The sequence below is a fragment of the Phyllobates terribilis genome, unplaced genomic scaffold, assembly GCF_046119375.1.
Source record: "Phyllobates terribilis strain yellow unplaced genomic scaffold, ASM4611937v1 Scaffold_2__4_contigs__length_985480577, whole genome shotgun sequence".
Classification (NCBI taxonomy): domain Eukaryota; kingdom Metazoa; phylum Chordata; class Amphibia; order Anura; family Dendrobatidae; genus Phyllobates; species Phyllobates terribilis.
In genome coordinates, this window is record NW_027362762.1 from 1,340,733 (window position 1) to 1,367,357 (window position 26,625).

The 26,625-nt window shown below is 50.6% G+C and overlaps 1 pseudogene; it reads right to left on the reverse strand.

Annotated features, from left to right (window-relative positions):
* Window positions 1-7,427: 7,427 nt before the first annotated feature.
* Window positions 7,428-26,625, reverse strand: part of LOC141242533 (sialidase-3-like) — a 41,264-nt pseudogene continuing 22,066 nt past the window's right edge.

The following is a 26,625-nucleotide window of genomic DNA, read 5'->3' on the forward strand; positions in this document are numbered from 1 at the left end:
AGAGTAGTCTGGAGGAGAACAGAGGAGGCTGGAGGGGACACAGGAGTCTGGAGGGGACACAGGAGTCTGGAGGGGAACAAAAGAGTATGGAGAAGAACAGAGGAGTCTGGAGGAGAAGAGAGGAGTCTGGAGGAGAAGACAGGAGTCTGGAGGAGAAGAGAGGAGTCTGGAGGAGAAGAGAGGAGTCTGGAGGGGAACAGAGCAGTCTGGAGGGGAACAGAGCAGTCTGGAGGGGAACAGAGCAGTCTGGAGGGGAACAGAAGTGTCTGGAGGGGAACAGAAGAGTCTGGAGGGGAACAAAAGAGTCTGGAGGGGAACAGATGAGTCTGGAGGGCGACAGAGGAGTCTGTAGGGGGACAGAGAAGTTTGGAGGGGAAGAGAGAAGTTTGGAGGGGAACAGAGGAGTCTGGAGGGCAACAGAGGAGTCTGGAAAGCAACAGAGGAGTCTGGAGAAGACAGGAGTCTTGAGATTTGGAGAAGACAGAGGAGTCTGGAGGAGAAGAGAGGCGTCTGGAGAGGAACAGAGGAGTCTGGAGGGCAACAGAGGAGTCTGGATGGCAACAGAGAAGTCTGGAGGAAGACATAGGAGTCTGAAGGAGAACAGTTGGGTCTGGAGAGTCACAGAGGAGTCTGGAGAGGAACAGAGGAATCTGGAGAGGAAAAGAGGAGTCTGGAGAGGAAGAAAAGGGTCTGGAGAGGAACAGAGGAGTCTGGAGAGGAACAGAAGAGTCTGGAGAGGAACAGAAGAGTATGGAAAGGAACAGAGGAATCTGGAGGGGAATAGGGGTGTATGGAGGGGAACAGAGGAGTATGGTGGGGAACAGAGGAGTCTGGAAGAGATTATGGAGTCTGGAGGGGACTGCGGAGTCTGGAGAGGAACAGAGGGGTCTGGAGGAAACAGAGGAGACAGAGGAGTCTGGAGGGGAACAGAGGAATCTGGAGAGCACAGAGGAGTCTGGAGGGGACAGAGGAGTCTGAAGGAGAACAGAGGCATCTGAAGGAGAACAGAAAGGTCTGGATGGGAACAAAAAGGTCTGGATGGGAACAGAAGAATATGGAGGAGAACAGGGGAGTATGGAGGGGAACAGGGGAGTATGGAGGGGAACAGAGGAGTCTGGAGGGGAACAGAAGAGTCTGGAGGGGAACAGTAGAGTCTGGGGGGGGATTAAGGAGTCTGGAGGGGATTAAGGAGTCTGGAGGGGACAGAGGAGTCTGGAGGGGATTAACGAATCTGGAGGGGACAGAAGAGTCTGGAGGAGACAGAGGAATGTGGAGGGGAATAGAGGAGTCTGTAGGGGAAAAGAGGAGTCTGAAGAGGACAGTGGAGTCTGGCGAGGAACAGTGGAGTCTGGAGGAGACAGAGGAGTCTATAGGGGACAGAGGAGTTTGGAGGGTAACAGAAGAGTTTGGAGGGGAACAGAGGAGTCTGGAGGGGAACAGAGGAGTCTGGAGGGGAACAGAAGAGTATAGAGGGAAACAGAGGAGTCTGTAGGGGACAGAGGAGTCTGGAGGGAAATGGAAGAGTCCGGAGGGAAACAGAAGAGTCTTGAGGGAAATAGAAGAGTCCGGAGGGAAACAGAAGAGTCTGGAGGGGAACAGAGGAGTCTGGAGGGGAACAGAGGAGTCTGGAGGGGAACAGAGGAGTCTGGAGGGAAACAGAAGAGTCTGGAGGGAAACAGAAGAGTCTGGAGGGGACAGAGAAGTCTGGAGGGGAACATAGGAGTCTGGAGGGGAACAGAGGAGTCTGGAGGGGAACAGAGGAGTCTGGAGGGAAACAGAAGAGTCTGGAGGGGAACAGAGGTGTCTGGAGGAGAAGAGAGACGTCTTGTGGAGTAGAGAGACGTCTGGAGAAGGATAGAGGAGTCTAGAGGAGCACAGGGGAGTGTGGAGGAGGACAGAAGAGTCTGGAGGAGGACAGAAGAGTCTGGAGGAGGACATAAGAGTCTGGAGGAGATAGAGGAGTCTGGAGGGTACAGAGGAGTCTGCAGGGGACAGAGGAGTCTGGATACGACCACGGCTGTATTCTCCGAGTAGAGGTCGTTCTTGCTCATTACTGCTACACTAACAGACAATATTTAGGATGGTCTGAACTATTTTGGATAACCCGGATGAGCTGCAGAAAGTAATCACAAAACAATTACTACTCGGAAGAAAGAGATTTACAGAAGAGAAATGTCATAAAAAAATGTATCAACAAACAAATCAAAAGATAAGAAGAAACAGATGAAAAACACATAAAAAGCAGAATGGAGGCAGCTGCACGGCCCGGAGGGTGAGGAGGTGCAGGGCAGAGATGGCTCCGGAGGGTGAGGAGGTGCAGGGCAGAGACGGCTCCGTATGGTGAGGAGGTGCAGGGCAGAGACGGCTCCGGATGGTGAATAGGAGCAGGGCAGTCAGAATTGGGAGGGTGAGGAAGTGCAGGGCAGTGGCGGCTTCGGAGGGTGAGGAGGTGCAGGACAGAGACAGCTCCGGAGGGTGAGGAGGTGAAGGACAGAGACGGCTCCGGAGGATGAGGAGGTCCAGGGCAGAGACGGCTCCGGAGGGTGAGGAGGTGCAGGGCAGAGACGACTCCGGAGGGTGAGGAGGTGCAGGGCAGTGACAACTCCGGAGGGTGAGGAGGTGCAGGACAGAGATGGCTTCAGAGGGTGAGGAGGTGCAGGGCAGAGACGACTCCGGAGGGTGAGGAGGTGCAGGACAGAGACGGCTTCAGAGAATGAGATGGTGCTGGGCAGAGACGGCTCCGGAGGGTGAGGAGGTGCTGGGCAGAGACGGCTCCGGAGGGTGAGGTGGTGCTGGGCAGAGACGGCTCCGGAGGGTGAGGTGGTGCTGGGCAGAGACGGCTCCGGAGGGTGAGGAGGTGCTGGACAGAGACGGCTCCGAAGGGTGAGGAGGTTCAGGGCAGAGTCGACTCTGGAGGGTGAGGAGGTGACGGACAGGGACGGCTCCGGAGGGTGAGGAGGTGCTGGGCAGAGACGACTTTGAAGGGTGAGGTGGTGCTGGGCAGAGACGGCTTCGGAGGTGCAGGGCAGAGATGACTTCGGAGGGTGAGGAGGTGAAGGGCAGAGTTGGCTCCGGATGGTGAAGAGGTCCAGGGCAGAGAAGGCTCCAGATGGTGAATAGGAGCAGGGTAGAGACGGCATTGGAGGGTGAGGAGGTGCAGGGCAGAGACGGCTCTGGATGGTGAAGAGGTGCAGGGCAGAGACAGCTCCGGAAGGTGAATAGCACGGCAGAGTCAGAATTGGAGGGTAAGGAAGTGCAGGGCAGAGACGGCTTCGGAGGTTGAGCAGGTGCAAGGCAGAGACGGCTCCGGAGGGTGAGGAGGTGAAGGGCAGAGACGACTCCGGAGGGTGAGGAGGTGAAGGGCAGAGAAGGCTCCGGATGGTGAAGAGGTGCAGGGTAGAGAAGGCTGCAGATGGTGAATAGGAGCAGGGTAGAGACGGCATTGGAGGGTGAGGAGGTGCAGGACAGAGACGGCTCTGGATGGTGTAGAGGTGCAGGGCAGAGACGGCTGCGGACGGTGAGGAGGTGTAGGGCAGAGAAGGCTCCGGATGGTGAAGAGGTGCAGGGTAGAGAAGGCTGCAGATGGTGAATAGGAGCAGGGTAGAGACGACATTGGAGGGTGAGGAGGTGCAGGACAGAGACGGCTCTGGATGGTGTAGACGTGCAGGGCAGGGACGGCTGCGGACGGTGAATAGGAGCACGGCTGAGTCGGAATTGGAGGATGAGGAAGTGTAGGGCAGAGACGGCTTCGGAGGGTGAGGAGGTGCAGGGCTGAGGCAGCTTCGGAGGTTGAGCAGGTGCAGGGCAGAGACGGCTTCGGAGGGTGAGGAGGTGAAGGGCAGATACGGCTCTGGAGAATGAGGAGGTGCAGGGCAGAGACGGCTCCGGAGAGTGAAGAGGTGCAGGGCAGAGATGGCTCCGGAGGGTGAGGAGGTGCACGGGAGAGACGACTCCAGAGGGTGAGGAGGTGCAGGGCAGAGAGGGCTTCAGAGGGTGAGGAGGTGCAGGGCAGAGACGACTCCGGAGGGTGAGGAGGTGCAGGGCAGAGACGGCTTCAGAGGGTGAGGAGGTGCTGGGCAGAGACGGCTCCGGAGGGTGAGGTGGTGCTGGGCAGAAACAACTCCGGAGGGTGAGGAGGTGCAGGTCAGAGGCAGCTTCAGAGGTTGAGCAGGTGCAGGGCAGAGACGGCTCCGGAGGATAAGGAGGTGCAGAGCAGAGATGGCTCCGGAGAGTGAAGAGGTGCTGGGCAGAGATGGCTCTGGAGGGTGAGGAGGTGCAGGGCTGAGGCAGCTTCGGAGGTTGAGCAGGTGCAGGGCAGAGACGGCTTCGGAGGGTGAGGAGGTGAAGGGCAGATACGGCTCTGGAGAATGAGGAGGTGCAGGGCAGAGACGGCTCCGGAGAGTGAAGAGGTGCAGGGCAGAGATGGCTCCGGAGGGTGAGGAGGTGCACGGGAGAGACGACTCCAGAGGGTGAGGAGGTGCAAGGCAGAGAGGGCTTCAGAGGGTGAGGAGGTGCAGGGCAGAGACGACTCCGGAGGGTGAGGAGGTGCAGGGCAGAGACGGCTTCAGAGGGTGAGGAGGTGCTGGGCAGAGACGGCTCCGGGGGGTGAGGTGGTGCTGGGCAGAAACAACTCCGGAGGGTGAGGAGGTGCAGGTCAGAGGCAGCTTCAGAGGTTGAGCAGGTGCAGGGCAGAGACGGCTCCGGAGGATAAGGAGGTGCAGAGCAGAGATGGCTCCGGAGAGTGAAGAGGTGCTGGGCAGAGATGGCTCTGGAGGGTGAGGAGGTGCAGGGCAGAGACGACGCCGGAGGGTGAGGAGGTGCAGGGCAGAGAAGGCTCCGGATGGTGAAGAGGTGCAGAGCAGAGAAGGCTCCGGATGGTGAATAGGAGCAGGGTAGAGACGGCATTGGAGGGTGAGGAGGTGCAGGACAGAGACGGCTCTGGATGGTGTAGAGGTGCAGGGCAGAGAAGGCTCCGGACGGTGAATAGGAGCACGGCAGAGTCGGAAATGGAGGATGAGGAAGTGCAGGGCAGAGACGGCTTTGGAGGGTGAGGAGATGCATGGCAGAGGCAGCTTCGAAAGTTGAGCAGGTGCAGGGCACAGACGGCTTTGGAGGGTGAGGAGGTGAAGGGCAGATACGGCTCCGGAGGATGAGGAGGTGCAGGGCAGAGACGGCTCCGGAGAGTGAAGAGGTGCATGGCAGAGATGGCTCCGGAGGGTGAGGAGGTGCAGGGCAGAGACAACTCCAGAGGGTGAGGAGGTGCAGGGCAGAGACGGCTTCAGAGGGTGAGGAGGTGCAGGACAGAGACGGCTCTGGATGGTGTAGAGGTGCACGGCAGAGACGGCTCCGGACGGTGAATAGGAGGACGGCAGAGTCGGAATTGGAGGATGAGGAAGTGCAGGGCAGAGACGGCTTTGGAGGGTGAGGAGGTGCATGGCAGAGGCAGCTTCGGAGGTTGAGCAGGTGCAGGGCACAGACGGCTTTGGAGGGTGAGGAGGTGAAGGGCAGATACGGCTCCGGAGGATGAGGAGGTGCAGGGCAGAGACGGCTCCGGAGAGTGAAGAGGTGCATGGTAGAGATGGATCCGGAGGGTGAGGAGGTGCAGGGCAGAGACAACTCCAGAGGGTGAGGAGGTGCAGGGCAGAGACGGCTTCAGAGGGTGAGGAGGTGCAGGACAGAGACGGCTTCAGAGGGTGAGGAGGTGCTGGGCAGAGACGGCTCTGGGGGGTGAGGAGGGGCTGGGCAGAGACGGCTCCGGAGGGTGAGGTGGTGCTGGGCAGAAACAAGCCCGGAGGGTGAGGAGGTGCAAGACAGAGACGGCTCCAGAGGGTGAGGAGGTGAAGGACAGAGATGGCTCCGGAGGGTGAGGAGGTGCAGAGCAGATACGATGCCGGAGGGTGAGGAGGTGCTGGGCAGAGACGGCTCTGAAGGGTGAGGTGGTGCTGGGCAGAGACAACTCCGGAGGGTGAGGAGGTGCAGGACACAGACGGCTCCGGAGGGTGAGGAGGTTAAGGACAGGGACGACTCCGAAGGGTGAGATGGTTCAGGGCAGAGACGGCTCCGGAGGGTGAGGAGGTGCAGAGCAGAGACGTCTACGGAGGGAGAGGTGCTGGGCAGAGACGGCTCTGAAGGGTGAGGAGGTGCAGGACAGAGACGGCTCCGGAGTGTGAGGAGGTGCAGGACAGAGATGGCTCCGGAGGGTGAGGAGGTGCAGGACAGAGACAGCTCCGGAGGGTGAGGAGTTGCAGAACAGAGACGGCTCCGGAGGATGAGGAGGTTCAGGGCAGAGACGGCTCCGGAGGGTGAGGAAGTGCAGGACAGAGACGGCTACGGAGTGTGAAGAGGTTCACGGCAGAGACGGCTCCGGAGGGTGAGGAGGTGCAGGGCAGAGACGACTCCGGAGGGTGAGGAGTTGCTGGGCAGAGACGGCTCCAGAGGGTGAGGTGGTGGTGGGCAGAGACGGCTCCGGAGGGTGAGGTGGTGGTGGGCAGAGACAGCTCCGGAGGGTGAAGAGGTTCAGGGCAGAGACGGCTCCGGAGGGTGAGGAGGTGCAGAGCAGAGACGGCTCCGGAGGGTGAGGAGGTGCTGGGCAGAGACGGCTCTGAAGGGTGAGGTGGTGCTGGGCAGATACGGCTCGGTAGGGTGAGGAGGTGAAGGGCAGAGACGGCTCCGGAGGGTGAGGAGGTGAAGGGCAGAGACGGCTCCAGAGGGTGAGGAGGTGCAGAGCAGAGACGACTCCGGAGGGTGAGGAGGTGAAGGGCAGAAACGACTCCGGAGGGTGAGGAGTTGCTGGGCAGAGACGGCTCCGGAGGGTGAGGAGGTGAAGGGCAGAAAAGACTCCGGAGGGTGAGGAGGTGCAGGGCAGAGAGGGCTCCGAAGGGTGAGGAAGTTCAGGGCAGAGACGACTCCGGAGGGTGAGGAGGTGAAGGGCAGAGACGACTTCGGAGGGTGAGGAGGTGCAGGACAGAGACGGCTCCAGAGGGTGAGGAGGTGCTGGGCAGAGACGGCTCCGGAGGGTGAGGAGGTGAAGGGCAGAGACGACTTCGGAGGGTGAGGAGGTGCAGGACAGAGACGGCTCCAGAGGGTGAGGAGGTGCTGGGCAGAGACGGCTCCGGAGGGTGAGGAGTTGCTGGGCAGAGACGGCTCCAGAGGGTGAGGTGGTGCTGGGCAGAGACGGCATCAGACACGTGAATAGGGATGATATAGTTCATGGAAAGATCCCTTTAAGGTGTCCATGATAGAGAGGAGTGGATAGAACCTGTTAGTTATAGGGGGGGGGGATCAGACACCATCTAATGAGCAGTATGAGAGTGTGTATCAGGGGTCAGGAGAGGGGTGGATGGCACCATCTTGTGGCCCCTCAGTGTATTCCTATACTGGGTTACTTTTGGCACCCGGAGACTTGGCGGAGGCCCCGACACTCGTGATTAGGGCTTAGAGGAATTGTTCAGCAGCTCGTCCATCGTGAACCTCCGGAAGACGATCTTTTCGCACACCGCGTCCTTTCCGCATTCAAACAAGCAGGCGAAGGAGTGAGTGTCCTGGCACACCGCCAGGTCCGAGTAACCGCTGGGACCCTCGTTGATGACCCACGGTGGGGTCCAGGTGGACGGCACAAGGGGTGATTTATTCAAGTAGACTCCTAAGTCCACGCGGCCCCGGCTGCTGGTGGGATGGGAGTAGAGGAGCCAGGACGTGACGCTATGCTGAAGGGGCGACTCTTCCCCGCCGTCCGCCTCGTCCTGAGTTGCCTCCGGAGGCCTGTAGCTCACCACACTGCCCTGGCAGCCATGAGGCGGCTCACACAGGCTTTTATTGTAGTGGGCATCTGTGAACTCCATGGACTGGGGGCTGCTGGTCGCCTCCACCCGGTAGCGTTGACCGGTCCTGGCGCTGCAGTACAGGAGGTCGTTGCCGCTGCTGCAGGTCACCTCGGCCACCTCGCACTCCCCTGTCTTCTGCCGCCACAGCCCGCTGCCCTTGTGCCAGTTCTCTCCGCGGTCGTCGCTGTAGAAGATGAATGAGTGGGGCTTGGTCTTCCAGGGGACGGGCAGGCCGCAGACGCGGGAGTGGATGTAGTACAGGTACGCGGGCACGATCAGCCTGCCCGACGGAGAGCAGACGCCGTGACCGGGGCCAACCGCCAAGGTGGCGCAGCTCTTCAGGACCTCACCCAGGACCTCCTCCGTCACGTCTTTCGGTAGGCTCCACGATTGGCCGTGGTCGCGGCTGGTGACGTAGCAGAGCCGGGCGGCATTTCGGCCGGTTATGATTTGCCGGAACTCGGAGATTTCGCTTTTTACACAGACGAAGAAGAGGAAGACGGTGTCGGTGGCAGGATGGTACAGCGGGCAGGGGTTCATGGTCCGGTGCCCCGGTAACTTGGCGTGGCTCACCGGCATTGCGTCTTCCCACTAAGGAGGCAAAACAGATGGAGACGTTGGAAAGTCACAAGATCAGACGCGGAGAGAGGTGACATGAGGAGCCGGTACCTGCACCTCCCCGCGCTGCACCCGACCGCGCCGCACCACCAGGTACAGGGCGTCCTGATCATCGGGGGACGAGCGCTTCTCCGCCAAGGCCAAGAAGATGGAGGGAAGAAGAGCAGAGCCGGGATACGATACGTCACACCGCCAGGATCCTGCTGGAACAGGGTCACCGAGTCCAGAGAGCGCCCCCGACATGTCTGTACCCGAACCTGCAGGACAGCGGATACACGAGACTGACAGCCGAGAGCAACCTGTATCTAATCCTGTGTGATACTGAAATGTGTATCTAATCCTATCCTGTGATACTGAGCCGTGTATCTAATCCTATCCTCTGTGATACTGAGCCGTGTATCTAATCTTATCCTGTGTGATACTGAGCTGTGTATCTAATCCTATCCTCTGTGATACTGAGCCATGTATCTAATCCTATCCTGTGTGATACAGAGCCGTGTATCTAATCCTATCCTGTGTGATACAAAACCGTGTATCTAATCCTATCCTGTGATACGGAGCCGTGTATATAATCCTATCCTGTGATACTGAGCCATGTATCTAATCCTATCCTGTGTGATACTGAGCCGTGTATCTAATCCTATCCTGTGTGATACAAAGCCGTGTATCTAATCCTATCCTGTGATACTGAGCCGTGTATCTAATCCTATCCTGTGTGATACAAAGCCGTGTATCTAATCCTATCCTGTGATACTGAGCCGTGTATCTAATCCTATCCTGTGTGATACAAAGCCGTGTATCTAATCCTATCCTGTGATACTGAGCCGTGTATCTAATCTTATCCTGTGTGATACAAAGCAGTGTATCTAATCCTATCCTGTGATACTGAGCCATGAATCTAATCCTATCCTATGACACGGAGGCATGTATCTAATCATATCCTGTGTGATACTGAGCCGTGTATCTAATCCTATCCTGTGATACTGAGCCGTGTATCTAATCCTATCCTGTCATACTGAGCCGTGTATCTAATCCGATCCTGTGTGATACTGAGCCGTGTATCTAATCCTATCCTGTGTGACACGGAGCCATGTATCTAATCCTATCCTGTGACACGGAGCTGTGTATCTAATCCTATTCTCAGACACGGAGCCGTGTATCTAATCCTATCCTGTGTGATGCTGAAATGTGTATCTAATCCTATCCTGTGTGATACTGTCTGCTGAGCTGTGTATCTAATCCTCTCCTGTGTGATACTGTCTGCTGAGCCGTGTATCTAATCCTCTCCTGTGTGATACTGTCTGCTGAGCTGTGTATCTAATCCTCTCCTGTGTGATACTGTCTGCTGAGCCGTGTATCTAATCCTATCCTGTGTGATACTGTCTGCTGAGCCGTGTATCTAATCCTATCCTGTGTGATACTGTCTGCTGAGCCGTGTATCTAATCCTATCCTGTGTGATACTCTCTGCTGAGCCGTGTATCTAATCCTATCCTGTGTGATACTGTCTGCTGAGCCGTGTATCTAATCCTATCCTGTGTGATACTGTCTGCTGAGCCGTGTATCTAATCCTATCCTGTGTGATACTGTCTGCTGAGCCGTGTATCTAATCCTATCCTGTGTGATACTCTCTGCTGAGCCGTGTATCTAATCCTATCCTGTGTGATACTGTCTGCTGAGCCGTGTATCTAATCCTATCCTGTGTGATGCTGTCTGCTGAGCCGTGTATCTAATCCTATCCTGTGTGATACTATCTGCTGAGCTGTGTATCTAATCCTCTCCTGTGTGATACTGTCTGCTGAGCCGTGTATCTAATCCTATCCTGTGTGATACTGTCTGCTGAGCCGTGTATCTAATCCTATCCTGTGTGATACTGTCTGCTGAGCCGTGTATCTAATCCTATCCTGTGTGATACTATCTGCTGAGCTGTGTATCTAATCCTATCCTGTGTGATACCGTCTGCTGAGCCGTGTATCTAATCCTCTCCTGTGTGATACTGTCTGCTGAGCTGTGTATTTAATCCTCTCCTGTGTGATACCGTCTGCTGAGCCGTGTATCTAATCCTCTCCTGTGTGATACTGTCTGCTGAGCCGTGTATCTAATCCTAACCTGTGTGATACCGTCTGCTGAGCCGTGTATCTAATCCACTCCTGTGTGATACTGTCTGCTGAGCCGTGTATCTAATCCTCTCCTGTGTGATACTGGCTGCTGAGCTGTGTATTTAATCCTCTCCTGTGTGATACTATCTGCTGAGCCGTGTATCTAATCCTCTCCTGTGTGATACTGTCTGCTGAGCCGTGTATCTAATCCTAACCTGTGTGATACCGTCTGCTGAGCCGTGTATCTAATCCTCTCCTGTGTGATACTGTCTGCTGAACCGTGTATCTAATCCTATCCTGTGTGATACTGTCTGCTGAGCTGTGTATCTAATCCCATCCTGTGTGATACTGTCTGCTGAGGGATGTATCTAATCCTATCCTGTGTGATACCGTCTGCTGAGCTGTGTATCTAATCCTCTCCTGTGTGATACTGTCTGCTGAGCTGTGGATCTAATCCTATCCTGTGTGATACTGTCTTCTGAGCCATGTATCTAATCCTGTCCTGTGTGATACCGTCTGCTGAGCCGTGTATCTAATCCTATCCTGTGTGATACTGTCTGCTGAGCCGTGTATCTAATCCTATCCTGTGTGATACCGTCTGCTGAGCCGTGTATCTAATCCTATCCTGTGTGATACTGTCTGCTGAGCCGTGTATCTAATCCTATCCTGTGTGATACTGTCTGCTGAGCCGTGTATCTAATCCTATCCAGTGTGATACCGTCTGCTGAGCCGTGTATCTAATCCTATCCTGTGTGATACTGTCTGCTGAGCCATGTATCTAATCATATCCTGTGTGATACCGTTTACTGAGCCGTGTATCTAATTCTATCCTGTGTGATACTGTCTGCTGAGCCGTGTATCTAATCCTATCCTGTGTGATACTGTCTGCTGAGCCGTGTATCTAATCCTCTCCTGTGTGATACTGTCTGCTGAGCCGTGTATCTAATCCTATCCTGTGTGATACTGTCTGCTGAGCCGTGTATCTAATCCTATCCTGTGTGACACTGTCTGCTGAGCTGTGTATCTATTCCTCTCCTGTGTGATACTGTCTGCTGAGCTGTGTATCTAATCCTATCCTGTGTGATACTGTCTGTTGAGAAGTGTATCTAATCCTATACTGTGTGATGCTGTGTGCTGAGCCGTGTATCTAATCCTATACTGTGTGATACTGTCTGCTGAGCCGTGTTTCTAATCCTATCCTGTGTGATACTGTGTGCTGAGCTGTGTATCTAATCCTCTCCTGTGTGATACTGTCTGCTGAGCCATGTATCTAATCCTATGCTGTGTGATACTGTCTGCTGAGCCGTGTATCTAATCCTATGCTGTGTGATACTATCTGCTGAGTCGTGTATCTAATCCTATCCTGTGTGATACTGTCTGCTGAGCCGTGTATCTAATCCTCTCCTGTGTGATACTGTCTGCTGAGCCGTGTATCTAATCCTATCCTGTGTGATACCGTCTGCTGAGCCATGTATCTAATCCTATCCTGTCTGATACTGTCTGCTGAGCCGTGTATCTAATCCTATCCTGTGTGATACCGTCTGCTGACCCGTGTATCTAATCCTATCCTGTGTGATACTGTCTGCTGAGCCGTGTATCTAATCCTATCCTGTGTGATACTGTCTGCTGAGCCGTGTATCTAATCCTATCCTGTGTGATACCGTCTGCTGAGCCATGTATCTAATCCTATCCTGTGTGATACTGTCTGCTGAGCCGTGTATCTAATCCTATCCTGTGTGATACTATCTGCTGAGCCGTGTATCTAATCCTCTCCTGTATGATACTGTCTGCTGAGTTGTGTATCTAATCCTCTCCTGTGTGATACTGTCTGCTGAGCCGTGTATCTAATCCTCTCCTGTGTGATACTGTGTGCTGAGCTGTGTATCTAATCCTCTCCTGTGTGATACTATCTGCTGAGCTGTGTATCTAATCCTCTCCTGTGTGATACTGTCTGCTGAGCTGTGTATCTAATCCTCTCCTGTGTGATACTGTCTGCTGAGCCGTGTATCTAATCCTATCCTGTGTGATACTGTCTGCTGAGCCGTGTATCTAATCCTATCCTGTGTGATACCGTCTGCTGAGCTGTGTATCTAATCCTATCCTGTGTGCTACTGTCTGCTGAGCCGTGTATCTAATCCTATCCTGTGTGATACTGTCTCCTGATCCGTGTATCTAATCCTATCCTGTGCGATACCGTCTGCTGAGCCGTGTATCTAATCCTATCCTGTGTGATACTGTCTGCTGAGCCGTGTATCTAATCCTATCCTGTGTGATACTGTCTGCTGAGCCGTGTATCTAATCCTATCCTGTGTGATACCGTCTGCTGAGCCGTGTATCTAATCCTATCCTGTGTGATACTGTGTGCTGAGCCGTGTATCTAATCCTATCCTGTGTGATACCATCTGGTGATCCGTGTATCTAATCCTATCCTGTGTGATACTGTCTGCTGAGCGGTATCTAATCCTATCCTGTGTGATACTGTCTGCTGAGCCATGTATCTAATCCTATCCTTTGTGATACTGTTTGCTGAGCCGTGTATCTAATCCTATCCTGTGTGATACTGTCTGCTGAGCGGTATCTAATCCTATCCTGTGTGATACTGTCTGCTGAGCTGTGTATCTAATCCTATCCTGTGTGATACTGTCTGCTGAGCCGTGTATCTAACCCTCTCCTGTGTGATACTGTCTGCTGAGCCGTGTATCTAACCCTCTCCTGTGTGATACTGTCTGCTGAGCCGTGTATCTAATCTTATCCTGTGTGATACTGTCTGCTGAGCCGTGTATCTAATCCTGTCCTATGTGATACTGTCTGCTGAGCCGTGTATCTAATCCTATCCTGTGTGATACTGTGTGCTGAGCTGTGTATCTAATCCTCTCCTGTGTGATACTATCTGCTGAGCTGTGTATCTAATCCTCTCCTGTGTGATACTGTCTGCTGAGCTGTGTATCTAATCCTCTCCTGTGTGATACTGTCTGCTGAGCCGTGTATCTAATCCTGTCCTATGTGATACTGTCTGCTGAGCCGTGTATCTAATCCTATCCTGTGTGATACTGTGTGCTGAGCTGTGTATCTAATCCTCTCCTGTGTGATACTATCTGCTGAGCCGTGTATCTAATCCTATCCTGTGTGATACTGTCTGCTGAGCCGTGTATCTAATCCTATCCTGTGTGATACCGTCTGCTGAGCTGTGTATCTAATCCTATCCTGTGTGCTACTGTCTGCTGAGCCATGTATCTAATCCTATCCTGTGTGATACTGTCTGCTGAGCCGTGTATCTAATCCTATCCTGTGTGATACTGTCTCCTGATCCGTGTATCTAATCCTATCCTGTGCGATACCGTCTGCTGAGCCGTGTATCTAATCCTATCCTGTGTGATACTGTCTGCTGAGCCGTGTATCTAATCCTATCCTGTGTGATACTGTCTGCTGAGCCGTGTATCTAATCCTATCCTGTGTGATACCGTCTGCTGAGCCGTGTATCTAATCCAATCCTGTGTGATACTGTGTGCTGAGCCGTGTATCTAATCCTATCCTGTGTGATACCATCTGGTGATCCGTGTATCTAATCCTATCCTGTGTGATACTCTCTGCTGAGCTGTGTATCTAATCCTATCCTGTGTGATACTGTCTGCTGAGCGGTATCTAATCCTATCCTGTGTGATACTGTCTGCTGAGCCATGTATCTAATCCTATCCTTTGTGATACTGTTTGCTGAGCCGTGTATCTAATCTTATCCTGTGTGATACTGTCTGCTGAGCCGTGTATCTAATCCTGTCCTATGTGATACTGTCTGCTGAGCCGTGTATCTAATCCTATCCTGTGTGATACTGTCTACTGAGCCGTGTATCTAATCCTATCCTGTGTGATACTGTCTGCTGAGCCGTGTATCTAATCCTATCCTGTGTGATACTGTCTGCTGAGCAGTGTATCTAATCATATCCTGTGTGATACCGTCTGCTGAGCCGTGTATCTAATCCTATTCTGTGGGATACTGTCTGATGAGCCGTGTATCTAATCCTCTCCTGTATGATACTGTCTGCTGAGCCGTGTATCTAATCCTATACTGTGTGATACTGTGTGCTGAGCCGTGTATCTAATCCTATACTGTGTGATACTGTGTGCTGAGCAGTGTATCTAATCCTATCCTGTGTGATACCGTCTGCTGAGCCGTGTATCTAATCCTATCCTGTGTGATACTGTCTGCTGAGCCGTGTATCTAATCCTATACTGTGTGACACTGTGTGCTGAGCCGTGTATCTAATCCTATACTGTGTGATACTGTGTGCTGAGCCGGGTATCTAACCCTCTCCTGTGTGATACTGTCTGCTGAGCCGTGTATCTAATCCTATCCTGTGTGATACCCTATGCTGAGCTGTGTATCTAATCCTATCCTGTGTGATACTGTCTGCTGAGCCGTGTATCTAATCCTATCCTGTGTGATACCGTCTGCTGAGCCGTGTATCTAATCCTATTCTGTGTGATACTGTCTGCTGAGCCGTGTATCTAATCCTATCCTGTGTGATACTGTCTGCTGAGCCGTGTATCTAATCCTATGCTGTGTGATACTGTCTGCTGAGCCATGTATCTAATCCTATCCTGTGTGATACTGTCTGCTGAGCCGTGTATCTAATCCTATCCTGTGTGATACTGTCTGCCGAGCCGTGTATCTAATCCTATCCTGTGTGATACCGTCTGCTGAACCGTGTATCTAATCCTATCCTGTGTGATACTGTGTGCTGAGCCGTGTATCTAATTCTATCCTGTGTGATACCGTCTGCTGAGCAGTGTATCTAATTCTATTCTTTGTGATACTGTCTGCAGAGCCATGTATCTAATCCTATCCTGTGTGATACTATCTGCTGGGCCGTACATCTAATCCTATCCTGTGTGATACTCTCTGCTGAGCCATGTATCTAATCCTCTCCTGTGTGATACTGTCTGCTGAGCCGTGTATCTAATCCTATCCTGTGTGATACCGTCTGCTGAGCCGTGTATCTAATCCTATCCTGTGTGATACTGTCTGCTGAGCCGTGTATCTAATCCTATCCTGTGTGATACTGTCTGCTGAGCCGTGTATCTAATCCTCTCCTGTGTGATACTGTCTGCTGAGCTGTTTATCTAATCCTATCCTGTGTGATACCGTCTGCTGACCCGTGTATCTAATCCTATCCTGTGTGATACTGTCTGCTGAGCTGTGTATCTAATCCTATCCTGTGTGATACCGTCTGCTGAGCCGTGTATTTAATCCTATCCTGTGTGATACTGTCTGCTGAGCCATGTATCTAATCCTATCCTGTGTGATACCGTCTGCTGACCCGTGTATCTAATCTTATCCTGTGTGATACTGTCTGCTGAGCCGTGTATCTAATCCTGTCCTGTGTGATACTGTCTGCTGAGCCGTGTATCTAATCCTATCCTGTGTGATACTGTCTGCTGAGCCGTGTATCTAATCCTATCCTGTGTGATACTGTCTGCTGAGCCGTGTATCTAATCCTCTCCTGTGTGATACTGTCTGCTGAGCCGTGTATCTAATCCTCTCCTGTATGATACTGTCTGCTGAGCCGTGTATCTAATCCTATACTGTGTGATACTGTGTGCTGAGCCGTGTATCTAATACTATACTGTGTGATACTGTCTGCCGAGTCGTGTATCTAATCCTATCCTGTGTGATACCGTCTGCTGAACCGTGTATCTAATCTTATCCTGTGTGATACTGTCTGCTGAGCCGTGTATCTAATCCTCTCCTGTGTGATACTGTCTGCTGAGCCGTGTATCTAATCCTCTCCTGTATGATACTGTCTGCTGAGCCGTGTATCTAATCCTATACTGTGTGATACTGTGTGCTGAGCCGTGTATCTAATACTATACTGTGTGATACTGTCTGCCGAGTCGTGTATCTAATCCTATCCTGTGTGATACCGTCTGCTGAACCGTGTATCTAATCCTATCCTGTGTGATACTGTGTGCTGAGCCGTGTATCTAATTCTATCCTGTGTGATACCGTCTGCTGAGCAGTGTATCTAATTCTATTCTTTGTGATACTGTCTGCAGAGCTGTGTATCTAATCCTATCCTGTGTGATACTATCTGCAGGGCCGTGCATCTAATCCTATCCTGTGTGATACTCTCTGCTGAGCCGTGTATCTAATCCTATCCTGTGCGATAACGTCTGCTGAGCCATGTATCTAATCCTCTCCTGTGTGATACTGTCTGCTGAGCCGTGTATCTAATCCTATCCTGTGTGATACCGTCTGCTGAGCCGTGTATCTAATCCTATCCTGTGTGATACTGTCTGCTAAGCCGTGTATCTAATCCTATCCTGTGTGATACTGTCTGCTGAGCTGTGAATCTAATCCTCTCCTGTGTGATACTGTCTGCTGAGCTGTGTATCTAATCCTATCCTGTGTGATACTGTCTGCTGAGCTGTGTATCTAATCCTATCCTGTGTGATACTGTCTGCTAAGCCGTGTATCTAATCCTATCCTATGTGATACTGTCTGCTGAGCCGTGTATCTAATCCTCTCCTGTGTGATACTGTCTGCTGAGCTGTGAATCTAATCCTCTCCTGTGTGATACTGTCTGCTGAGCTGTGTATCTAATCCTATCCTGTGTGATACTGTCTGCTGAGCTGTGTATCTAATCCTATCCTGTGTGATACTGTCTGCTAAGCCGTGTATCTAATCCTATCCTATGTGATACCGTCTGCTGAGCCGTGTATCTAATCCTATCCTGTGTGATACTGTCTGCTAAGCCGTGTATCTAATCCTATCCTATGTGATACTGTCTGCTGAGCCGTGTATCTAATCCTCTCCTGTGTGATACTGTCTGCTGAGCTGTGTATCTAATCCTATCCTGTGTGATACTGTCTGCTGAGCTGTGTATCTAATCCTATCCTGTGTGATACTGTCTGCTGAGCCATGTATCTAATCCTATCCTGTGTGATACCGTCTGCTGACCCGTGTATCTAATCCTATCCTGTGTGATACCGTCTGCTGACCGCTGTATCTAATCCTGTCCTGTGTGATACTGTCTGCTGAGCTGTGTATCTAATCGTATCCTGTGTGATACTGTATGCTGAGCTGTGTATCTAATCCCATCCTGTGTGATACTGTCTGCTGAGCCGTGTATCTAATCCTATCCTGTGTGATACTGTGTGCTGAGCCGTGTATCTAATCCTATGCTGTGTGATACTGTCTGCTGAGCCGTGTATCTAATACTCTCCTGTGTGATACTGTATGCTGAGCTGTGTATCTAATCCCATCCTGTGTGATACTGTCTGCTGAGCCGTGTATCTAATCCTATCCTGTGTGATACTGTGTGCTGAGCCGTGTATCTAATCCTATCCTGTGTGATTCTGTGTGCTGAGCCGTGTATCTAATGCTCTCCTGTGTGATACTGTCTGCTGAGCCGTGTATCTAATCCTCTCCTGTGTGATAGTGTCTGCTGATCCATGTATCTAATCCTCTCCTGTGTGATACTGTTTGCTGAGCCGTGTATCTAATCGTCTCCTGTGTGATACTGTCTGCTGAGCCGTGTATCTAATCCTCTCCTGTGTGATACTGTCTGCTGAGCCGTGTATCTGATCCTGCCCTGTGTCATACTGTCTGCTGAGCCGTGTATCTAATCCTTTTCCTGTGTGAAACTGTCTGCTGAGCCGTGTATCTAATCCTGTCCTGTGTGATGCTGTCTGCTGAGCCATGTATCTAATCCTATTTTGTGTGATAATGTCTGCTGAGCCGTGTATCTAATCCTCTCCTGTGTGACACTATCTGCTGAGCTGTGTATCTAATCCTATGCTGTGTGATATCGTCTGCTGAGCTGTGTATCTAATCCTATGCTGTGCGATACTGTCTGCTGAGCCGTGTATCTAATCCTATCCTGTGCGATACTGTCTGCTGAGCTGTGTATCTAATCCTCTCCTGTGTGATACTATCTGCTGAGCTGTGTATCTAATCCTATGCTGTGTGATACCGTCTGCTGAGCTGTGTATCTAATCCTATGCTGTGCGATACTGTCTGCTGAGCCGTGTATCTAATCCTATCCTGTGCGATACTGTCTGCTGAGCCGTGTATCTAATCCTATCCTGTGTGATACTCTCTGCTGAGCCGTGTATCTAATCCTATCCTGTGTGATACTGTCTGCTGAGCCATGTATCTAATCCTCTCCTGTGTGATACCGTCTCCTGAGCCGTGAATCTAATCCTATCCTGTGTGATACTGTCTGCTGAGCCGTGTATCTAATCCTATCCTGTGTGATACTGTCTGCTGAGCCGTGTATCTAATCCTTTCCTGTGTGATACTGTCTGCTGAGCCATGTATCTAATCCTATCCTGTGTGATACCGTCTGCTGACCCGTGTATCTAATCCTATCCTGTGTGATACTGTCTGCTGAGCTGTGTATCTAATCCTATCCTGTGTGATACCGTCTGCTGAGCCGTGTATCTAATCCTATCCTGTGTGATACTGTCTGCTGAGCCGTGTATCTAATCCTATCCTGTGTGATACTGTCTGCTGAGCCGTGTATCTAATCCTATCCTGTGTGATACCGTCTGCTGAGCCGTGTATCTAATCCTATCCTGTGTGATACTGTGTGCTGAGCCGTGTATCTAATCCTATCCTGTTTGATACTGTCTGCTGAGACATGTATCTAATCCTATCCTGTGTGATACCGTCTACTGACCCGTGTATCTAATCTTATCCTGTGTGATACTGTCTGCTGAGCCGTGTATCTAATCCTGTCCTGTGTGATACTGTCTGCTGAGCCGTGTATCTAATCCTATCCTGTGTGATTCTGTCTGCTGAGCCATGTATCTATTCCTATCCTGTGTGATACTGTCTGCTGAGCAGTGTATCTAATCAAATCCTGTGTGATACCGTCTGCTGAGCCGTGTATCTAATCTTATCCTGTGTGATACTGTCTGCTGAGCCGTGTATCTAATCCTCTCCTGTATGATACTGTCTGCTGAGCCGTGTATCTAATCCTATACTGTGTGATACTGTGTGCTGAGCCGTGTATCTAATCCTATACTGTGTGATACTGTGTGCTGAGCAGTGTATCTAATCCTCTCCTGTGTGATACCGTCTTCTGAGCCGTGTATCTAATCCTTTCCTGTGTGAAACTGTCTGCTGAGCCGTGTATCTAATCCTCTCCTGTGTGATACTATCTGCTGAGCTGTGTATCTAATCCTATCCTGTGTGATACTGTCTGCTGAGCCCTGTATCTAATCCTATTTTGTGTGATAATGTCTGCTGAGCCGTGTATCTAATCCTCTCCTGTGTGATACTATCTGCTGAGCCGTGTATCTAATCCTCTCCTGTGTGATACTATCTGCTGAGCCGTGTATCTAATCCTATGCTGTGTGATATCGTCTGCTGAGCTGTGTATCTAATCCTATGCTGTGCGATACTGTCTGCTGAGCCGTGTATCTAATCCTATCCTGTGCGATACTGTCTGCTGAGCTGTGTATCTAATCCTCTCCTGTGTGATATTATCTGCTGAGCTGTGTATCTAATCCTATGCTGTGTGATACCGTCTGCTGAGCTGTGTATCTAATCCTATGCTGTGCGATACTGTCTGCTGAGCCGTGTATCTAATCCTATCCTGTGCGATACTGTCTGCTGAGCCGTGTATCTAATCCTATGCTGTGTGATACTGTCTGCTGAGCCGTGTATCTAATCCTATGCTGTGTGATACTGTCTGCTGAGCCGTGTATCTAATCCTATCCTGTGTGATATTATCTGCTGAGCTGTGTATCTAATCCTATGCTGTGTGATACCGTCTGCTGAGCTGTGTATCTAATCCTATGCTGTGTGATACTGTCTGCTGAGCCGTGTACCTAATCCTATCCTGTGTGATACTGTCTGCTGAGCCGTGTATCTAATCCTATCCTGTGTGATACTGTCTACTGAGCCATGTATCTAATCCTATCCTGTGTGATACCATCTGCTGACCCGTGTATCTAATTCTATCCTGTGTGATACTGTCTGCTGAGCTGTGTATCTAATCCTATCCTGTGTGATACCGTCTGCTGAGCCTTGCATCTAATCTTATCCTGTGTGATACTGTCTGCTGAGCCGTGTATCTAATCCTATCCTGTGTGATACTGTCTGCTGAGCCGTGTATCTAATCCTATCCTGTGTGATACCGTCTGCTGAGCCGTGTATCTAATCCTATCCTGTGTGATACTGTGTGCTGAGCCGTGTATCTAATCCTATCCTGTGTGATACTGTCTGCTGAGCCATGTATCTAATCCTATCCTGTGTGATACCGTCTGCTGACCCGTGTATCTAATCTTATCCTATGTGATACTGTCTGCTGAGCCATGTATCTAATCCTGTCCTGTGTGATACTGTCTGCTGAGCCGTGTATCTAATCCTATCCTGTGTGATACTGTCTGCTGAGCCGTGTATCTAATCCTATCCTGTGTGATACTGTCTGCTGAGCCGTGTATCTAATCCTCTCCTGTGTGATACCATCTGCTGAGCCGTGTATCTAATCCTATCCTGTGTGATACTGTCTGCTGAGCAGTGTATCTAATCCTATCCTGTGTGATACCGTCTGCTGAGCCGTGTATCTAATCCTATCCTGTGTGATACTGTCTGCTGAGCCGTGTATCTAATCCTCTCCTGTATGATACTGTCTGCTGAGCCGTGTATCTAATCCTATACTGTGTGATACTGTGTGCTGAGCCGTGTATCTAATCCTATACTGTGTGATACTGTCTACTGAGCCGTGTATCTAATCCTCTCCTGTGTGATAGTGTCTGCTGATCCATGTATCTAATCCTCTCCTGTGTGATACTGTCTGCTGAGCTGTGTATCTAATCCTCTCCTGTGTGATACTGTCTGGTGAGCCGTGTATCTAATCCTATGCTGTGCGATACTGTCTGCTGAGCCATGTATCTAATCCTATCCTGTGTGATACTGTCTGCTGAGCCATGTATCTAATCCTATCCTGTGTGATACTGTCTGCTGAACCGTGTATCTAATCCTATCCTGTGGGATACTGTCTGCTGAGCCGTGTATCTAACCATCTCCTGTGTGATACTATCTGCTGAGCCGTGTATCTAATCCTATCCTGTGTGATACTATCTGCTGAGCCGTGTATCTAATCCTATCCTGTGTGATACTGTCTGCTGAACCGTGTATCTAATCCTATCCTGTGTGATCCTGTCTGCTGAGCCGTGTATCTAACCCTCTCCTGTGTGATACTGTCTGCTGAGCCGTGTATCTAACCCTCTCCTGTGTGATACTGTCTGCTGAGCCATGTATCTAATCCTATCCTGTGTGATACTGTCTGCTGAGCCGTGTATCTATTCCTATGCTGTGTGATAATGTCTGCTGAGCCGTGTATCTAATCCTATCCTGTGTGATACCGTCTGCTGAGCCGTGTATCTAATCCTATCCTCTGTGATACCGTCTGCTGAGCCGTGTATCTAATCCTATCCTGTGTGTTACCGTCTGCTGAGCCGTGTATCTAACCCTCTCCTGTGTGATACCGTCTGCTGAGCTGTGTATCTAATCCTCTCCTGTGTGATACTATCTGCTGAGCTGTGTATCTAATCCTCTCCTGTTTGATACTGTCTGCTGAGCTGTGTATCTAACCCTTTCCTGTGTGATACTGTCTGCTGAGCCGTGTATCTAATCCTATCCTGTGTGATACCGTCTGCTGAGCCGTGTATCTAATCCTATCCTGTGTGATACTGTCTGCTGAGCCGTGTATCTAATCTTATCCTGTGTGATACTGTCTGCTGAGCCGTGTATCTAATCCTATCCTGTGTGATACTGTCTGCTGAGCTGTGTATCTAACCCTCTCCTGTGTGATACTGTCTGCTGAGCCGTGTATCTAATCCTGTCCTTTGTGATACCGTCTTCTGAGCCGTGTATCTAATCCTATCCTGTGTGATACTGTCTGCTGAGCCGTGTATCTAATCCTATCCTGTGTGATACTGTCTGCTGAGCTGTGTATCTAACCCTTTCCTGTGTGATACTGTCTGCTGAGCCGTGTATCTAATCCTCTCCTGTGTGATACTGTCTGCTGAGCTGTGTATCTAACCCTTTCCTGTGTGATACTGTCTGCTGAGCCGTGTATCTAATCCTATCCTGTGTGATACTGTCTGCTGAGCTGTGTATCTAACCCTCTCCTGTGTGATACTGTCTGCTGAGCCGTGTATCTAATCCTGTCCTTTGTGATACCGTCTTCTGAGCCGTGTATCTAATCCTATCCTGTGTGATACTGTCTGCTGAGCCGTGTTTCTAATCCTATCCTGTGTGATACTGTCTGCTGAGCCGTGTATCTAATCCTATCCTGTGTGATACCGTCTGCTGAGCCGTGTATCTAATCCTATCCTGTGTGATACTGTCTGCTGAGCCGTGTATCTAATCCTATTCTGTGTGATACTGTCTGCTGAGACGTGTATCTAATCCCATCCTGTGTGATACTGTCTGCTGAGCGCGTATCTAATCCCATCCTGTATGATACTGTCTGCTGAGCCGTGCATCTAATCCCATCCTGTGTGATACTGTCTTCTGAGCGCGTATCTAATCCTCTCCTGTTTGATACTGTCTGCTGAGCCGTGTATCTAATCCTATCCTGTGTGATACCGTCTGCTGAGCCGTGTATCTAAGCCCATCCTGTGTGATAATATCTGCTGAGCCATGTATCTAATCCTCTCCTGTTTGATACTGTCTGCTGAGACGTGTATCTAATCCCATCCTGTGTGATACTGTCTGCTGAGCCGTGTATCTAATCCTCTCCTGTGTGATACTGTCTGCTGTGCCGTGTATCTAATCCTGTCCTGTGTGATACTGTCTGCTGAGCCGTGCATCTAATCCTCTCCTGTGTGATACTGTCTGCTGTGCCGTGTATCTAATCCTGTCCTGTGTGATACTGTCTGATGAGCCGTGTATCTAATCCTCTCCTGTGTGATACTATCTGCTGAGCCGTGTATCTAATCGCTTCCTGTGTGATACTGTCTGCTGAGCCGTGTATCTAATCGTTTCCTGTGTGATACTGTCTGCTGAGCCGTGTATCTAATCCCTTCCTGTGTGATACTGTCTGCTGATCCTTGTATCTAATCCCTTCCTGTGTGATACTGTCTGCTGATCCTTGTATCTAATCCCTTCCTGTGTGATACTGTCTGCTGAGCCTTGTATCTAATCCCTTCCTGTGTGATACTGTCTGCTGATCCTAGTATCTAATCCCTTCCTGTGTGATACTGTCTGCTGAGCCTTGTATCTAATCGCTTCCTGTGTGATACTGTCTGCTGAGCCGTGTATCTAATCCCATCCTGTTTGATACTGTATGCTGAGCCGTGTATCTAATCCCTTCCTGTGCGATACTGTCTGCTGAGCCGTGTATCTAATCCCTTCCTGTGTGATACTATCTGCTGAGCCTTGTATCTAATCGCTTCCTGTGTGATACTGTCTGCTGAGCCGTGTATCTAATCCCATCCTGTTTGATACTGTATGCTGAGCCGTGTATCTAATCCCTTCCTGTGCGATACTGTCTGCTGAGCCGTGTATCTAATCCCTTCCTGTGTGATACTATCTGCTGAGCAGTGTATCTAATCGCTTCCTGTGTGATACTGTCTGCTGAGCCGTGTATCTAATCCCTTCCTGTGTGATACTGTCTGCTGAGCCGTGTATCTAATCCCTTCCTGTGTGATACTGTCTGCTGAGCCGTGTATCTAATCCCTTCCTGTGTGATACTGTCTGCTGAGCTGTGTATCTAATCCTATCCTGTGTGATACTGTCTGCTGATCCTTGTATCTAATCCCTTCCTGTGTGATACTGTCTGCTGAGCCTTGTATCTAATCGCTTCCTGTGTGATACTGTCTGCTGAGCCGTGTATCTAATCCCATCCTGTTTGATACTGTATGCTGAGCCGTGTATCTAATCCTCTTCGGTGTGATACGGTCTGCTGAGCTGTGTATCTAATCCTCTCCTGTGTGACACTATCTGCTGAGCCGTGTATCTAATCCTATCCTGTGTGATACTGTCTGCTGAGCCGTGTATCTAATCCTCTCCTGTGTTATACTGTATGCTGAGCCGTGTATCTAATCCTCTCCTGTGTGATACTGTCTGCTGAACCGTGTATCTAATCCTCTCCTGTGTGACACTGTCTGCTGAGCCGTGTATCTAATCCTCTCCTGTGTGATACTGTCTGCTGAGACGTGTATCAAATCCTATCCTGTGTGATACTGTCTGCTGATCCATGTATCTAATCCTCTCCTGTGTGATACTGTCTGCTGATCCATGTATCTAATCCTCTCCTGTGTGATACTGTCTGCTGAGCTGTGTATCTAATCCTCTCCTGTGTGACACTGTCTGCTGAGCCGTGTATCTAACCCTCTCCTGTGTGATACTGTCTGCTGAGCCGTGTATCTAACCCTCTCCTGTGTGATACTGTCTGCTGAGCCATGTATCTAATCCTATCCTGTGTGATACTGTCTGCTGAGCCGTGTATCTAATCCTATCCTTTGTGATACCGTCTGCTGAGCCGTGTATCTAACCCTAACCTGTGTGATACTGTCTGCTGAGCCGTGTATCTAATCCTATCCTGTGTGATCCTGTCTGCTGAGCCGTGTATCTAATCCTATCCTGTGTGATAATGTCTGCTGAGCTGTATCTAATCCTATCCTGTGTGATACTGTCTGCTGAGCCGTGTATCTAATCCTCTCCTGTGTGATACTGTCTGCTGAGCCGTGTATCTAATCCTCTCCTGTGTGATACTGTCTGCTGAGCCGTGTATCTAATCCTATCCTGTGTGATACTGTCTGCTGAGCCGTGTATCTAATCCTATCCTGTGTGATACTGTCTGCTGAGCCGTGTATCTAATCCTCTCCTGTGTGATACTGTCTGCTGAGCCATGTATCTAATCCTATCCTGTGTGATACTGTCTGCTGAACCGTGTATCTAATCCTATCCTGTGTGATCCTGTCTGCTGAGCCGTGTATCTAATCCTCTCCTGTGTGATACTGTCTGCTGAGCCATGTATCTAATCCTATCCTGTGTGATACTGTCTGCTGAGCCGTGTATCTAACCCTCTCCTGTGTGATACTGTCTGCTGAGCCGTGTATCTAACCCTCTCCTGTGTGATACTGTCTGCTGAGCTATGTATCTAATCCTATCCTGTGTGATACTGTCTGCTGAGCCGTGTATCTAATCCTATCCTGTGTGATACCGTCTGCTGAGCCGTGTATCTAATCCTATCCTCTGTGATACCGTCTGCTGAGCCGTGTATCTAATCCTATCCTGTGTGTTACCGTCTGCTGAGCCGTGTATCTAATCCTCTCCTGTGTGATACCGTCTGCTGAGCCGTGTATCTAACCCTCTCCTGTGTGATACCGTCTGCTGAGCTGTGTATCTAATCCTCTCCTGTGTGATACTATCTGCTGAGCTGTGTATGTAATCCTCTCCTGTGTGATACTGTCTGCTGAGCTGTGTATCTAACCCTTTCCTGTGTGATACTGTCTGCTGAGCCGTGTATCTAATCCTATCCTGTGTGACACTGTCTGATGAGCCGTGTATCTAATCCTATCCTTTGTGATACCGTCTGCTGAGCCGTGTATCTAATCCTATCCTGTGTGATACTGTCTGCTGAGCCGTGTATCTAATCCTATCCTGTGTGATACTGTCTGCTGAGCCGTGTATCTAACCCTCTCCTGTGTGATACTGTCTGCTGAGCCGTGTATCTAATCCTGTCCTTTGTGATACCGTCTTCTTAGCCGTGTATCTAATCCTATCCTGTGTGATACTGTCTGCTGAGCCATGTATCTAATCCTATCCTGTGTGATACTGTCTGCTGAGCCGTGTATCTAATCCTATCCTGTGTGATACCGTCTGCTGAGCCGTGTATCTAATCCTATCCTGTGTGATACTGTCTGCTGAGCCGTGTATCTAATCCTATTCTGTGTGATACTGTCTGCTGAGACGTGTATCTAATCCCATCCTGTGTGATACTGTCTGCTGAGCCGTGCATCTAATCCTCTCCTGTGTGATACTGTCTGCTGAGACGTGTATCTAATCCCATCCTGTGTGATACTGTCTTCTGAGCCATGTATCTAATCCTCTCCTGTTTGATACTGT